We start from the raw sequence: 16578 nt of genomic DNA on the forward strand, positions 1-16578 counted from the left end.
TATTATTTTGTCAAGTTTCATTAGCTCTGATTCCAGGGGATGATGCATAACACAGTAAGTTTTTACAACTGAACGAGATTGGCTTGCAATTTGGGAAACAGATGCTCAAAAATATTTTCTCTAGCCACACAAAACAGGGCAAAAGTGGAAAGGAGTTCATCACCTGTCTTGCTTTTCAGATTTTTTATGTATTTGTTAGCAGTGTCCAGATAAATTAGCCCAGCTAAAGGATGCAGAAGTGTCTCATTACAAAAAGAAGCCATCGCAGGGCTACCTGCATTTAGGTATAAATCATAGATAATAACTGGAGAAAGTATTTTTCTCCCCCTCTATGAAGTGACAGAGCAGAAGTTGTTCCCCACTTTTTTATAGAATAGCACACACCCATTCTCCCTAACACTAATCCTAGTTTTCACATTGCATTCATCCGGTATGAGCCCTCACCTAAGAGTCTCACAGAAGCTGACTGATTTAAGTCAGCTCAAAAACATCCGTAAGAGGTAGCTGTGGACTATATAGCACAGGGGCACCCTCCTTCTGAATGAATTTTGTTCCCCTGTTTAAAACGCTTGGCAACACCACAGAGCAGCTAAAGAAAAGAAGGTATGGCTAACATAATGAAGAGAAGCTGTGGAAGATAAGCATGGCTGGCTACGTTTGATGCTTAGCAAATTTCCCAGGACCAGACTGGTTTTGCCTGAGAAAACGTGGTCAGGACCTCCAATTTAAGGCTTATGCAAAAGGCAGCACCAGAGCACCACAGTCCCTCTTAACAATGTGCCAGACCAGTTACTTGTTCAGCACTGACTCAGAAGAAAGTAAAATCCGCCTTGTTAGTAATCAACCCCACATCCTGAAGGATGTAAATGTATAAATCCTCTGAGGTTTCCCAGAAGCCTTTTTTTGCTCACCTTTCAGCTGTGAGGAGAAGGTGTCCCTACCTGAGGAATGGTGTGTCTGAGCCCAGTGGTGGGTGACCTGCAGGCAAGGGGATGAAGATCAGCAGGAGCACAAGGACTTGGACGCATCCTGCAGCAGCCTCCGCAGGGTATGACAGGCTCTGCCATGCGCCCAGCCTGGGCAGCAAAACCCCCTTGCCTCGGTGTGAGCCCAGCGGTGGGTCAGGAGAGGCAGGTGAAGCAGCTGAAAACTGGCCTATGGATGGGACTGCAGATGTTCGAAGGAGAACGTAAAGTTTCTTTACGCTTTAGTAAGACTTGAGGTATCAGAGATGAAGGCAGCTGGCATGCTCTGAAGTTGGGATATTTAACTGTGGGAGAGGTGAGACCCAGCATGACCCTGGGGGAAAGGAGGTTTGAGGAGAGACAATTTGCTACAGCAATGGCATGCATGTTGCCATCTTCTTCTCAGGTGGATTGCCTTCCTTGTCCTTCCTCATCCTTCCTCCTCCCTTCCTACCTCTCCAGTCATCTCATTGCTATTAGGATACCTGGTGGCCAGACACCACCAAACTCCTTTTCATCCACCTTGCACAATAAATGTCTTCGGGTTTTTTTGTAGATAAAAAGGGCAGGTGTCACTACCACACTCACGTAAAAACCACTTCTCCCACTAAGGCAAACCATAGTAAATGGGACCTTCATATAATGAACAAGTCTTCATTTTTATCTTTCAGAATACAGCTGCTTTTTTTTTAGGTTTATATAGAAAATTTATAACCTAACGGAAAAAAAGTTAAATAATTAAAGAAATATGCTCTGATCACTTTCTAGCCTGTACCAGCAGTAAGAATTAAAGACCTTACATAAATGAAAACAAGCTCGGTTGTGTAGGGAAGAGAAGAAAACTTGAGCTACACATTTGACAAAGACCACTTGTTATATGGTCTGTAAATTGTTTTTGGAAGATCTTTTGTCTCCCAAGAGTCTCTCCAGTTTCGGGAGTCAGAATCAAGTGCTATTTTAAGAAATAACTAACTATGAGGCAACCGTGAAACTGATGTAGTTCCCTGTTCAGTACACAAATACAGTTCATTAAATTCTCAAAATATAAGATGAATTTATTTTCCCGTGGGCCTCTTAGATGGTATGATAATGATTTTTATATTTTTTTAATTGTATTTATTTATAGAGGACTACTTCCTAAGACTGAAACCCCCTCCTGCCACTACTGCTGCTGTACTAATTCTCTGTGTGCTTTATAGATGAGAGGACAAACCGGTTATGGGAGAAACACTAAGGCAGCATGAAGGAGACAGGACGATACCCAAGAAATATTGCAGGTTTGGTATTGTCTGTAAATTTTGTCATAGTTTCTCCCACTGCAGAGCAATACCTACCCTCACTGGACATCAGAGACATTATTCAGGAGGGTTAGAGATGGCGAGTACATGAGCAGTTCTCTCTCTCTCGGGGATGCTGCTCTGACAGCTCTCCCTCCCGTTGCAGTCTCACTGCCAGCAGCATTTCCATGAGAAAACGCTACTTCGGCCGACTGCATCAACTCCACTGAAACCACCACGGTGGGCGGCCAGCCCCACCGGCATGCAGCCTGCCTGCCTCCGTACGATCCCAGTACCAGGCTAGCTCCTTGGCTGCACAGTGCTTTTAAACTTCAATTTCTCTGAAAATTTTGTATTACTGAGCTAAAAGTGAAAAAGTCCTGCACCATGTGGAAATAGAAAGTTTTCAACTGGACAAAGGAATCTTTCTCTTGCATTTCTATTTCTAACCATTGCATTTGGGGAGTTTAATTATTTAGAAGAGCAAGACCTGAACTGGACAACAAGTATCAGGATGCCTAGCTACTTGGCAAATGACAGGAATTTCAACATTGTCATAGCAATAAGACCAGTGATAATTCTCTAAATCACCAGTTGACTATTATGTGAAAACCACTGTATCACAGACACACAACAGGATGTACAACAATCTGTGTATTAAAAAAGGGGTGCTGGTTATTCTAAGAGAAATAAATCTATTCAGGTTTACAGTTTTGAGAATGTTTCATGCATCCTCTGGTGTGTAGATGATTCCTCTGTGAATCTGTTCCCAAACTAGACTTAGCTAAATTGAAAATTGAATTCCTTCCCCACTTACACTCTGTGGATGCTTTTATTTTTCTTAATCCCTTTGGCTGTTATGTTGCAGTCTGAAACAGCATCTCCCAACTGCCTCACTGAGACTAACTGAATTTATTATATAATCTCATCTCCTGTTCCAAAAAATTCAAGATCAATCTCAAAGAGCAGTCCTCTGAACTTGGCAGACACTCGTGTGGGAAAGTCTTTAAACAAAAACAAATTTGTTTATGTACTGGGAGAAGGAGCTCCAAAAGAAGATAACATGCGCTGTGAGCCAACACTGCCCTCAACAGCAGCAAAGCCGGGGTGGCTCTCGCAGCACCAGCACTGCTGTCCGAACCGCAGCCCCTCCATCAGCTGCCCCCCCCAGAGCTGACCCCCCAGCTCCCGTTGGGCAGCAGGGACCGGACGGTGGTTCGTCCGTGGGGGAAGATGCGGACTGAGCAGGAAACAGGGATGCCAGGAACGCCTGGACAGTGAAACAGTTTCACACAAAGTCACTTTGAATTTGTGGGCTTCAGGGACATTTATTTGGGACTTTTTTTTTTTTCCAAAATTGATTTAAGTACATAGTACTGTTGGTTTCCCGTGAGAGTTAATCACAAACTTCGGGGATTTTTTGACTTGCAATCTAATCCCAGTTCTGACAGGCCACACAGTCAAATTTTCTGGATGGAAAAAAAGCCTACACCTACTCAGGGTGCCGGCACAAGACCAATCCCCCAGTCAATTCCCACGTAAGCGGTGTTTAAGGACTTTCAGAGTGTGTCTGTATGATCCACTACACTGAATTGGTTAGTTCTAGGCATTTAGATTATAGGTAGTTTCCCAAATATGTGCATTGTTACCTTTTTTGGAAAGAAGATTAAAGAAGTATGCCTGTCCTTGCTCTAAAAGCAGAGTCAGAAAGCTTTGTTTCAAAGACTGAGCTGAAGCTGTGTGGGAAGCCAGCAACGGGCATGAAGGACTGGGACAATGCATTTGTACATTGGTTGCATGGCTGAAGAAAGATGACCATATCCTATGCTAGAGGGTGAACAATACATGCTGAAACCATAATCACTGGGTACCCACTGCTGAGCTGTAGGACAGACCACCAATACATGAGCGACGCAGATCCCTAGTCAGTGAGGCAGAGTAGAACTGCCCGAGGTAGTTTTGCTTACTTGCATCTGGGGAGCAGTGTAAGTAGGCAGTGAGGGGCTTGCTAGCCACATAAGGGCTACTTTTGCTTCTTGCATGCAGGTGTCAAAATGTACTGCAGTTTCAGGGCTATGTAACTATCTCAGGTATATGCATGCCACAGCAGTCACAGCTGTGATTGCATGGTAGAGATATCGTCTGTCCAACAAACAGGTTATGTTTCCTAGCTGACAGTAGAGGCATAATTTCTGAATTATGCAATGGTGAGAGCTTAGCGTAAGTAAGAATTCTAAGAATCTAAACCAAAATGGTCAAAGCAGTCAAAATTTTTATCTCAGAGGACCACAGCTGAACACTGTCCAAAAAGCCACATCTTCCTTGATTAGATTTGGCTCCAATCTTGATTGGTCTTCAGTCATGAGAGAAGCTGATCTCCTCGAAGTGCTGTGCCATCTTGAAGCACCAGGTTTACCTGGTGAAAGACTGACATGTGGCTGGCCCTTTGAGGCTGTGTCACTTGATAAGCCCATGTACATTTTGGTGAAAGAACATGGAACTTTAATGTGAGCAAAATACCGGTGCCCCCCAAATCTAGCTATGCGTTAGCACAGAGGTCCCAGAACTTTGGAAGGAATCACATCACCAGCAAAGGCAGTTCCCTAAATATGAATCCATTGGAAGCAAAAGTGGAGCTGATGAGCAGTGGAAAGTATGAAAGAAGAGGAAGCTCCACTACCATCTCATTGCTTGGAAGAAAGCAGTGTCTTAGAAACTCCATTTTATCTGTTGTCCAGACAACCATAACTAAGTTCAGGTGCTCTGAACATGACACGGAGGAATGACACAGCCAGGCTGCCTTGACAGAAGCTTTCAAAATATCCAGTTTTCCAAACCTCTCACCATCACTAGTCACACAGATGTTCTCCACATTGCCCCTCCATGAATGCTCCAGGGCCAGAGTTTCACAAGAAACCAACACATCCACGTGCTAGGATCCATTGGACAGCATCACCTGAGGATGGTACTTCTGCAAGGAAGGACATGGCTTAATTAATGAATGAATAAAGCTGATGCATGAGACTGCCACAGAAGAAAGGCCCAGTGACACCTTCTCTAGTCAGTTGACCAATGTACAGAACTTGCACCGTCACATGGAAACTAAGGGAGCACATGGAAACCATGGCGTACCTGGAAGTCATTGCTCAGGCTATGTGTTTTGTGGGGAGTTGTGCCAGGGGATGTGGCAGGATGGTGCCCTTACCCCAATGTGCTGCCTTCCACCACAAAGGACATTTGGTTTGTGCTCCAGGCAGAATAAAATGGAGCCTAGTTTCCCAATAAATACCAATGCTTACCTTCCCTCAGGTGCTAAACCCTCAGACCTGTGTGTTTCAGTGCCGTTGCACTCTCGGCACACTTCATGGCTATGGGACCAGCATGGCTGGGGCCATGTGCAGCACCAAGTATAGAAGGGGAAAAATGTTCCTTTCCTGCAAAACGAGGGGAAGCCCAGCAGAGGAATTACGAGGGCGTGAGTCACCGTGTGCCTTCTGCATGACTCTGGGGACAGGGTGGCCTCTTGTTCCGGGGCCGGGACAAAGTCACAGCTTCGCCTGTTATTATTGTTAGTCACAACCCCAGCTATACAAAGTCCAGCAGAAACCACACTTGCAAATGCCTCAACCTGAAATGTAAAATAAACACTGGGAAAATAGCTGTACTTACTTTCTCTAAATACACCCTGAGGCCAGATCTGCTTCCACTGAAGTCAAGTCCAGTTTTGCAATCAGTGGCAGGGGAAGTGAGATCCAACCCTTTATTTGGAAAGATGTTAATAATCAAATTGCAGTTTTAATTTGTCACCAAGACAGGGGTGTGATAAGACATTTTGGTTGCTGCTATAAGTAGCTCTGAGGATTGTCAGGGGTTGTTGTAGGTGCTAAAGACTTTGTGACATCCTGGCACGGCAAGGAAGGGACTCTGTGACTCTGGCATATGTCCTTGCCACGGGGAGATGAAGAAATCCCTCTGGTCCCCTCTGAACACTGAGGAGGGGCATAGCTGGGCCTGAGAAGCTGCAACAGGAGTGGGCACAGAAAAACAGGAAGGCTGGAAGCTATGGATTAGCTCCATATCAGTGATCTTATCAATATTTTCGATGACTCATCTATGGCTTTTTCCCCCTGAGGTTTTTATGACATATTCACTTCCTTCATTACCATATAAAGATGATGAATTTAAGCAGAAAAGGTAGAAAAGTGCAAAGTTAAGGCAGTTAGATAAACATAAATGTTTTTAGCTTTAGCAAACTGCTGGGTCAAATCCTCCTGCACTCATGGACTTCCTCAGTGTCATGGACTTCATGGTGATATATGCTGGATTGTGCTGGCAGAATGGATGATGCTTGTGCTAGATGGTCATTTCCAGAAAACTATGTGTGTGTGACAAGGACACTTCAAATGCGCTGTGTCATCCACTGTGTATCTAGCATAGTTTTAGTTGCTGTATTGTTACAGGTAAAGCAACACTAGCATTTTGAGTTGTTACAGGACCTGGGGAGCAGGGCCATTCTTCTGCACAGAGGAAGAGAAAAGAGGTAGAAATTGACTGCTACATTTCCAAGTTTCAACTCAATAGGTGCTTGGGACAAACTCTGGGAGGCATCCAGAGCTGGAAGCGCAGAGTGACTCCCAAGAACACAGTTTAGACACAGCCCATATATCTTTTAGCACATTGCATATATTGAAAATGAAGACTGGTCAGCTTTGTGATTGACTCCAGATAGAGTCAACTTAAGTTTAGCCAGACTTATTAGCTCTAATTCAGCCCTGGCTTTGCCAGATACAACCTGCCATTTGCACAATCTCTTAGGTATTTCTACACTCTGCTCCAAAAGGGTGTATTAGCTAATGTGCAACCCAAGGTATGTTTGCAACACTGCAACCACAAGGATAAATTTTGCTGGAGCTGGGGCATACTTAGATGTTGCCACATAGAGTTCGCTAAAGCTTTGGACTCGATCCTGGAACACTGTGCTTGAGCTCATGAGTACAGATGGACCTCCTTGCACAGTGCCAGCAAAGTGTCAGTGCCTCTGCAGCACAGTTAATCCACAACCCAGATAAACTGCTCATGGATAATTGAGAATTCATTGTACACCCATCTAGCACCTCTCTTTTATGGGAGGATAAACACTTCTCTGTAAAAGTACTTGTAAATGTGAATTCTACCATTACAAACAGTCACATTTTATATACATTTCCTTGTTGTTTGTTTTTTTTTTTAAATCGTAACATGAATCATGCCTTTTACTGCATTCTACAGTGCAAACTCCAAACACTGTAGAAGCAGAAGCATTTAACCAGAAGACCTGAGTTTGAAGTGCAGGGCTGGTCACACCCAGGCAAGTAAGCAGAGGGATACAAATCACAGCTCTTCAAAATCTAATCAAGGGAAAGCAACTCCAGTTAATTGAAGGCTTAATTTTCTGCCCTCAGACACTGTCCTCCTGATCTCATGTGTCATTTAGCTGTCAGATATTCCTGTTGGGACCTAGACAGTTGTATGTGTTGTCAGGTTCTATGACTGCCCACAGAGAAAGAGAGTACTGTATATAAAAATATAAAATTAACTGCCTCACAGGTAAAGGCTTTCCTCTTTTGTCCATTCAATGGCTTTGAACTAAACTCAGTGTTCAAATTGTTCCAGTATATCAGCTCTAGAAAATAAAATGCACAAACAGTTTGAAACCTTCAGTGCTTGTCTGTAGAGCCAATGGAGTCGGAGCCTGCAACCCCTGGGATTCTGTGGTCCAGCACTTCCAGAGTCAGTGACCTTGACTCCTTAGCTAGCATCTACAGCAGCTGGTATTTCTAACCACTGTCCATGCAAGGACCGAAAAGGACTACTCAACCTACTTTCCAAGTTCAGAGAAGATGAGGGGATTCAGCCTAGTATGGCTGGGTGACCAAATCTCTCACAAGACAAGACACGAGGTCACAGCGGCACAGTCGTAGCCCCTCATGCCCTCTCTCTTGCAGCTGTGGGACTCCAGTAATTACTGTAAGGACCAGGAATTTCTGACTGTGACGATGATGTTGCATGGGTGAATTCTTTGATGAGCATTTTATGATATCCTTTGTAGTAAGTAACAACCTGACTGAGGATTATTTGCCCATAGCTCAAATACACAACCCTTATGGCTGAAAAAAGACACTATGGATCCTGGCTAAAGGGTGGAACTGGGAACAAAGCACCAGTTACAGGAACATGTCATAAAAACAAAGTTAAAGTAAAATTTCAATAAAGTTGTGAAGGCATCGATGGTTGTATTCCTTGATATAGATGTGAAAGGGGGCTAAAAATGGAAAGGGGGGGAGCAAGAGGTGGTCTTACACAGTCAACAGCATTTAACAGTCCCCACAGTTTTCTGCTGCTTTTTTTTTTTTTCTGTAAAGATTTGCTTATATACCCATTGCTTCTTGCAGTGAGGACAAGTTAAGGGGAGAAGACATAAGCCAACTCTCCTTGTGTACTATTTTTTACAAAAAACTCAGAAACAGACCAGCAGTGGTGACAGCCGAGGGCATGCCACCACCTGTTTGCAGCAAGATGGTGATTTTAATTCCTTCTGTTTACTCTCACCACCGTTCCCATCCCCATAGAAAAAAATAAAATAAATGCCTTTGTTATTTACAGTCTGCACTGAGGGCAGTCATCAAGGTTGTGGGTTTATGGTTGCCAGCCGCCTGCCTGCTCCAGCAGGTGCCAGGCACCCTGAATTACTCCCATCACACCCTGCTCGGTGGGGCAGTGAGTAAGCTGATGAATTCAGCTTATTTCGTCTGGGAGGCAACTGCCTCCCCCTCTCCACAAGGAACATCCCACATATAATAAAGGTTTATAGTCAACTAGAGCAAGACTTCAAACTCATTCCTTCTAGATTCATTCATGAGGAGGGTGGGGATACTAGACTGCTCAGCAATGTTTAACTCAACAAATACTAAAATCTCCAGAGCAATGGCCCTTTATCACCCCTGCTTTCTTTACATATAGAATCAAAGAGCTAGCAAGCACGTCCTGTCATCTTATGGTTACCAGAACTGAAACTGGATGCTAGGTATTTAGTAAAACCCATGCTAGGAAATAAATGCTATATGTCTAAAAGAATTACCCTTGCCACCTAACAAATTTGGGAGACTAAGGGGCAGGCCTATCACAACAAAGTCCAAGTACCGCTCTGTAATATACAAAGAGAATTGTAGCCTAAAAGACATAGGAAGTGCTTGCCAGGAGCAGTATCTTGAGTTTTGTGTGTTACACTTAAAGAAAAATGTGGAACAACTCCGGAGAGTGCAGGAACAAGAATGGTCAGAGGTCCTAAAAACATGCATCAGCAAAGGAAAGCTGTGTGAACTGAAGGGAAAAACAATCTGGGAAGAGAGAAAAATGGGCAACAATCTTCAAATACATACATAAAAAAGAAGCTGCAAAGAGGAAGGGAATATTACATTACTTTATAATACACAAGTAATGGGCTTAAACTGTCACCAAGAAGATTCAAACCAGACATGAGGTGACAATGAGAACAGACTGCTGGGACAGTCTGTAAGGTCTCAGTCATTAGAGATCTCTCAAGTTAGACGACATCTGTCAGCAAACTTCACAACTCTGCAAAAGAGAAACAGTGTATGTGACAACCTTAGTTTTCAATCAAAATAAAATAGCACACAGTAGAGCTACTGCAAGATCCTGGAGCAAGGAGATGGCACAGAGAGCAGCAAAGTAAACAATTAGTAGCAGATTCTCTCAACTGACCCCACCTTAACATGGAAAGCAAGGCAGCCTTTACCCAAAAAGCTGATTTTTAATTAGCTGTGTACCATATAGTATTTCACCCATGAGAATAGCCTCACATGTCCAACCCCACAAGGTGAGGAGTCATCCAGGGACTTGTTAAGGAGAGTGTTGTTTTAATACATCAAACTCAAGCATATGTATCTTGCAGATCTGGACCATTAAGCCACAACAAGAGCCATTTTTGTCTATTAATGGCTATGAGTAAAAAGGACTATTTTATTTCTTCAAACCAAAGAGCAGGTAAGACCATCTTATTGCATCCAAGCAAGATCAAGGACTCTCCATTGCAGAAGACCATTTCCCATATCCTCCAAAGAGGACTTGCATCCCTTAGTGTCAGTGCCAATAGTCAAACAAACCTTTGCGCTATCCTAGTTCACACAGCTGACATCTGCGGTGTGATTAATTTCTTCAGGTGTGACTTCGGAGATCACAAGCAGCAGCAGAACAGGTTAGAGAGAAGTGAAACACCCATGCTAACATCAGAAGGTCTGGATGGAAAAGGATCATACAGAACTGAAACCAAACTTTTAAAAAACATTTTCAGAATTTCCTACTTCTGACTACTCACAGAAATACTAGAGAGCAAGAAGTGGCATGGCTCCCTCTGGTATGTACTCTCCAGGATTTTGTAAGCTGGAAAGTCCCACTAGGCGAACAGGGATTCAAACAGCCCACATTAAAGGAAATGGGGGGGGAGGGGGGGATTGTCTTGTACTGTTTTATATGTTTCAATTGGAAAACTGATTCACAGCTTCTGAAAATAAATTTTCAGGGGAATTGTTGACAATTTTGTTTTTGCAGCTGAGAAATAACTTATCTTAGTGTCTTCCCCTTCCTGAAATTGATTTTTCTTTTCTCCTAAAACACTTGTGTGTATTTGACACAAAAAAATCATGAATCATGAATAGCATCATGGTTTGGGCTAGCACACTACAAGGCCCCAGCACATTTTCCACCTCAATACATATTAATGATACGTATCAGGCATAACTGAAAAACACCGATTTAATTTTACAAATAATTCTGTGGTTCTGAAATTTGGGCTTCTGGCATGGAATACAATGAGGGCCTTGAAGATGTGCCAAGAGACAGTCACCTATCCCGAAGCTGCCAAGAGTCAAGGGAACTGGACTGGCACGTGAGAGAGAACCATATTCAAAAAACCTTACTTGCACTAGGTTTCTTGAGCTCTTGAACCTGCCTCTGTCAACTACTAGGAGAGAGCCCTAAGATGTGAACTGTACTCTTGACAAAAAAAGTTATTGAAATGGACACATGTCTGCAAAATATTTCAGGCTATCTAAATCGAGACTTTTTTTCAATGGGAAAGGGTGTCATTAGAAAATGAACTTGGTTCCAGTGGGAATCTCTTTGCTACAAAAAGACAAGCAAACCAAATTGCCTGGTGAATTAATGAAATGGGAAAATATCACTTAACAGCTATTGGAAAACCTTCCAAACAATTCCCTTAACATAAGCTGGACTTGCAACAAGCTCTCTGGTGTGTTCATGAAGGGCCACATAGGAGGGGGCCAGGCAAGAATGAAAAATTTGCAGACTGATTTGGGGAGCTTTGTACCAGGAGCAATATGATGTGATATCAGGTCTCTTAAAAGACAAATGTGCTCAGCACTATGTGGGCTTGCAAGATGAGAGACTGTCTTAGGTACTCTCTCGTTTATGTGCTTTCAATTGCTTTTAAGTTCACAGTGCATTTTAAAATTGAAGTTTACAACTAATAGAAAGAAAAAAAAGTTAATTTCTTTGGAAATTGGCAGCCGTGCAAGAAGGAGAAAGCATCACTCACCCCACCTTGCGTTGCTTCGTACCTGGTTCTGGGAAGATCCTGGCTCATTCCAAAGGGAAGTGTCAGCGAGTGCAGTGTTACCCAGCGGAGCTACCCAGGCTGAGCCTGGGAGAGCAGCACTGCCTGGCATGAACCTCTAAAGTGAGAAACACTGCTGCATTTTTTTTTTTTTTTTCTCAAGACAGCCCTGGAGTTTGTTAATTTTCATTTGCAGAGCATTGGGAAACAGTTTCTGTCAAACTAATCAGCAGCTATCACCCAATGTTGAGGGATACCTCTAGACTCCTTTGGACTTGGCACCCTCTAGACTGGTTTGTCAGATCCCATAAATTTAAAAGAAATTTTAAAAAAAAAGGAAAATAAAATAATGCCCTGCTGAACTTTTCTGTTTTGCTGTTCTTGTAACATATATGAAACAGATCTGACAGCACAGTTTCCTTCAGCTCATATCTCAGCAGTAAGTAGGGGTATGAGCTTTTTTCTTTCTTTTTTTCAACAACCTTTACTAAAAATAACTCCTTTAAGACTGTGGAGGGAGATTTCCAGCCCTGTAAGTTCAGATGTGCCTGCGTTCATTCAGAAGGTTGATCTGGGTTTAATATGCACAGGCCTGTCAATACCGTGTTAAGCCCTCTGGCACCAGAGGGTCCAGGCAGTCTCTCTGTATTGTATCCCAACCCCAAGCATCAAGAGGGACGTAATCCATCACATCAGCTCTTGAACCAAAACTGCTGCAATTATATGCTCTCAAAATGAGCCCATTAACCTATCAAAAAGCATTTGAGAAGGGGTGTAATGTTGTCAGTTATTGTTCACGGGGGAGGAGTGAAGATAATTCTTATCTTGCAAATAGATTCATGCAAAACCAATTGCAGTTTGTGTTGCTCTAATTGATTTAGCCCTTTTTCTCTTCTATGAAAATTCCAGGGTAGGGTGTTCACACACACACACACGAAGGGTAGTGCCATTTCCCAAGAGTGGATTAGAGGGAGACCCTGTGCCTGGTCCACCACATGAGTGCAGAATTGAGTCAGCCACAAAGAGCAAAGTGTGTTCCGAAGGAGGGAAAGAAACACCAAAGGAGATGGAAAAGTTGCAAAGGCAGTGGCAAAGGCAGTGCTGTCTGTTACAAACAGCAACGGATATGGTAGTGTTAGTATTCGCTTCTGACTTAGGTGTTTCCATGCATCAACAGCTAGCTATAGGTACCTTGAGCTAAGCTGCACCCACAGCACATTTTGTTTCCACTAAGTGAGGCTGGAGAGTCCAATAGCCTCCAATAACCTAGTCATCCTCTTTGCAAACAGAATAACTCCTTGGCACTCAGAACAGATCTCCATTGGGAAATAATTGCTACAAGTAAGAATAGTAGTTTGCTAAGCTTCACTGAAACAAAGGGCTCCAAATCAGGTAAGCCTGCTTACAAAAAGTTCAGAAACTTTCCTGCAGTGTTTATAAAGTGGGAAGTATGCCCTGAGAGCCCCCAGTTGGGTGGAGATCTGGAAGAAGAGATAACTGTGATGGTGACACTCCTTACGCTCCCTGAGTACTGAAGAGAGGGAGTGTTCATATAACTTAAATCCTGTACGTGATGAGATAGGGAACTTTAGGAGAAAAGCCCTCCTTAATCAGGGACAACAGTCCTCCTAAATTAGCCACCCAAATGAAGTGCCTGCAGTTAAGCAATGTGCACATCTGCCATCTGCACCTTCCCAGGTAAGCCAGGGCTCTCTGAAGTTTTGCCAGTGCTGGCTCTGGGATGAGCAGAACATCAACGGGCCTGGGCCACCCTTCCCAAAGAGGCAGAGGAGATGTCCTGCACAATGCTGAGGGATGGCACAGCCATTTCCATGTTCCCTACACAGCAGAGAGACCCTGGGAGAGCTCTGCCCCCTTGTCAACACCACCCTGAGCTGCACCCAGACCCTCGTCAGCTCTGTGTCCCACAGCAAAAACATCTGCTCGACTAGATCATTTCAGACACCCCAGAGGAGCATCTTGGAAATGGAGATGACACATTCAAACCTCTCTGGCTTTCTCTCCGTTGGCACACCTTACTGCACAACTTCTTCCCAGGTGACAACCCAGCCTTTGCCATGACCAGCTACCAGAAGAGAGTGCAGGACACAGCCTACACTCTCAAAAATAAGGTCCTGTCCCTTCTTGTAACTCTCCCCAAACCAAATCTCCTTGTGACTCATTTTTTTTCATTGCTGAAAATACTCGTCACTGGATTCATTCTGTTCTGATGACTTACACACTTCAGAGAGGGTGCTGCTCCAAAAATTATAGGATAGATTCCTCCTCTAATATTTGCAGTCCTGCAAGCCATTTCCTCAGTTTAAACAGTGGAGCAGTAAAAATGTGTTCATCTTGTACTTTCCCCCAAAGCAGCTTGTACTGACCACTGCTGGAGGTCTCCCGGGCTGCTGGAGGGCAGATCAGACCTACTGGGACAAGACTTGTCTCCACCCCTCTATCACTACGTCCTTCCTTGCCTGTGTTGCAGCCATGGAGGACTGCATTTTACTTTTTTTTTTTTTTTTAATTCTAGCAAAAGAAAAAAAATTGCCTATCCTAAGATAATTCCATTTGCTGTGGAAAATGGCTAGAAATACACACATTTTGAAAATGAAAGCTGAGAATCTCTTTAAATTCATAGTTCCCTCAGATGAGCAGGGCCAGTGGCTGCAGACTGCATGGAGCCTAAAGGCCAGCTCTGTACAAAAGGGCAGAGGCAGTTCCTGTATGCGCTCCATAACAGCATGACACATTGCAGGGCTTCTGGACAAAGGGATGTATTTTTATGTGAAATTGTTCCTTAGCTGTATATTTCTTTGTCCTCTGCCCATGGGAATAATAATATCAGGCCAAGAATGAAAGACTCCTTTAAATTTCTCCATGCAAATAGGTTTGCTGTTAGTATTTCTTCCTGACTAGAGGCTGAGGCAATACTAAAACCTTCATGGTAATAAAGAAGGGTACCTGAAATCCAAACATTTTTAAACACACACAAATACACACTGTATTGAGAGCTACCCTTTCCAAAATGGAGAGGGGTTGCAGGTAAAATATACTTCAGTAATTCCTCCCTGTCCTATAAACCAAACTGGTAAGATTTGAGCTAACATTTCATCTTGACATTACTAATACATGTGTGAGAGCGTTCAGCTTCCACTTTCAATACAGTCTGTCAGATTGGATCTGTATACCTGCTACCAAATAACAAGGGTACTATTGATTTTTCGTTATTTTCAAGTATTTGTTTTCTTCAGTCGAGCACATTCTGTTTATCTTGGCACAGCTAACAGAGAAACAAAGGCAAGAGACTTAACCTCTTTTCAGAAAGATTTAAGACTTGACAGGCATCAGAGCGTCATCAAACTGTTTGTTCCTATGGTGGTCCGTAACAGAGTATTGTCCTGCTTATTGCTTTATTCACTGTTCATTCACTTCAGTTTATATCTAAATCTGCAGTGCAGAGTACACGCAGCAGCAGCAAGCAGGATATGCAGCAACACTTTTCTTCCAGAATGACTTGAAACATGGGTGTTTTGTGACCCCTCAGCTCAGTTCTGAGGCTCAGTCAGGTACCCACCAGACAACCTCCATCCCAAATGTCATCCTGCTTTATACTGCAAATGCAGCTACAGTAAAGCAATTTATAAAATTATTTATACTCAGTAGGAGTTTACCTATGCCTGTTGCCAGGTGGATTAAAAAAAAAAAGATCCCAAACCTGTTTGCCGTTTTCTGATAAACCCCATGATTTGACAATTAAATATTCTTCCAACAGCAAGTAGCAGCAGGCGACGCGGTTGCTTTCTAGCTGGACGGGAGCAGGTAGGCTCCGTCCGTGCCAGGCTGTTTGGGGCTCGAAGTGCCCAGGGACAGCAGGGACCACCCGAAGCCTACGGCACCCCGCTGCCCTGCGTCCTGCTGCACCTAACGGTTTAATAGCAATATTGCCCGTGGGTATGCCTTTAGACACTACTGGCGGCCCCGTGCGTATTGTGTATCGTCTATTCAGAATGAAGCGTAAACTGAGAGCACTACACACATAAATATTGCGCTGTCTGCCTTCTGCCTTCTCGGTGTGTAGGTGCAGTGATGCGCTCCTATACTGGCACCTAGTGGGGAGCGCACGGGAGATGGGAAAATGAAGAGGGCAGGCTGCACGGACACACACGTGTGCTCGCCCCACGTAATACCTGGGACGCTTCTTTTTTTTTTTTCCCCTGGTTCTTCGAAAGCCCTTCCGGATTAACACAATTTTAGCACGCTTCGTGCTCGCTGCTGCTCTCGCAGCCTTTCCCCTCTGTCAAGCAGGAGCTCCTGCTGAGGTTCACTTTGCTCTTGCTGGAAAGCCTTGACCATGCCAAGCCCTCTGCTCCCTGCTTGTGCACCCGTCCTCTGGGACTGCACCCTCCTCCATGTGAGCTGGGATCCCTCCCTACCTGTGATCCCCTCCTCCTGTGTTTTCCTGCTGGATTGCCCCATAGCAGGCCATCCACATTTCCTCCTCCGGGTCCTTCTGCCTTGACCTGGGCCTGACAGGTCCCTCAGGAAAGCCAGCGATCACTGGCGTTGCTTCCTGCCTTGTAGCTCATGCTCCCGCTTTGGCCTCAGAGGAAAGGGCTGCCTTTTACCCAGTGAAGGACTTCCTCCACCAATTCCCATCGCCCTTAGGAATCTCATGTCCCACAATTGTCCCGTTTTAGCT

General features: G+C 44.0%; 1 long non-coding RNA gene across 1 annotated transcript; it reads right to left on the reverse strand.

Annotated features, from left to right (window-relative positions):
• Positions 1–9718: 9718 nt before the first annotated feature.
• LOC142029446 (uncharacterized) lies at positions 9719–15730 on the reverse strand. The gene is made up of 3 exons (XR_012649921.1): positions 15595–15730; positions 10405–10536; positions 9719–9856 (listed from the first exon to the last, which is right to left on the reverse strand). It is a non-coding gene; the product is annotated as an uncharacterized LOC142029446 (long non-coding RNA).
• Positions 15731–16578: the final 848 nt, after the last annotated feature.

The sequence above is a fragment of the Buteo buteo genome, chromosome 3, assembly GCF_964188355.1.
Source record: "Buteo buteo chromosome 3, bButBut1.hap1.1, whole genome shotgun sequence".
NCBI classification, from domain to species: domain Eukaryota; kingdom Metazoa; phylum Chordata; class Aves; order Accipitriformes; family Accipitridae; genus Buteo; species Buteo buteo.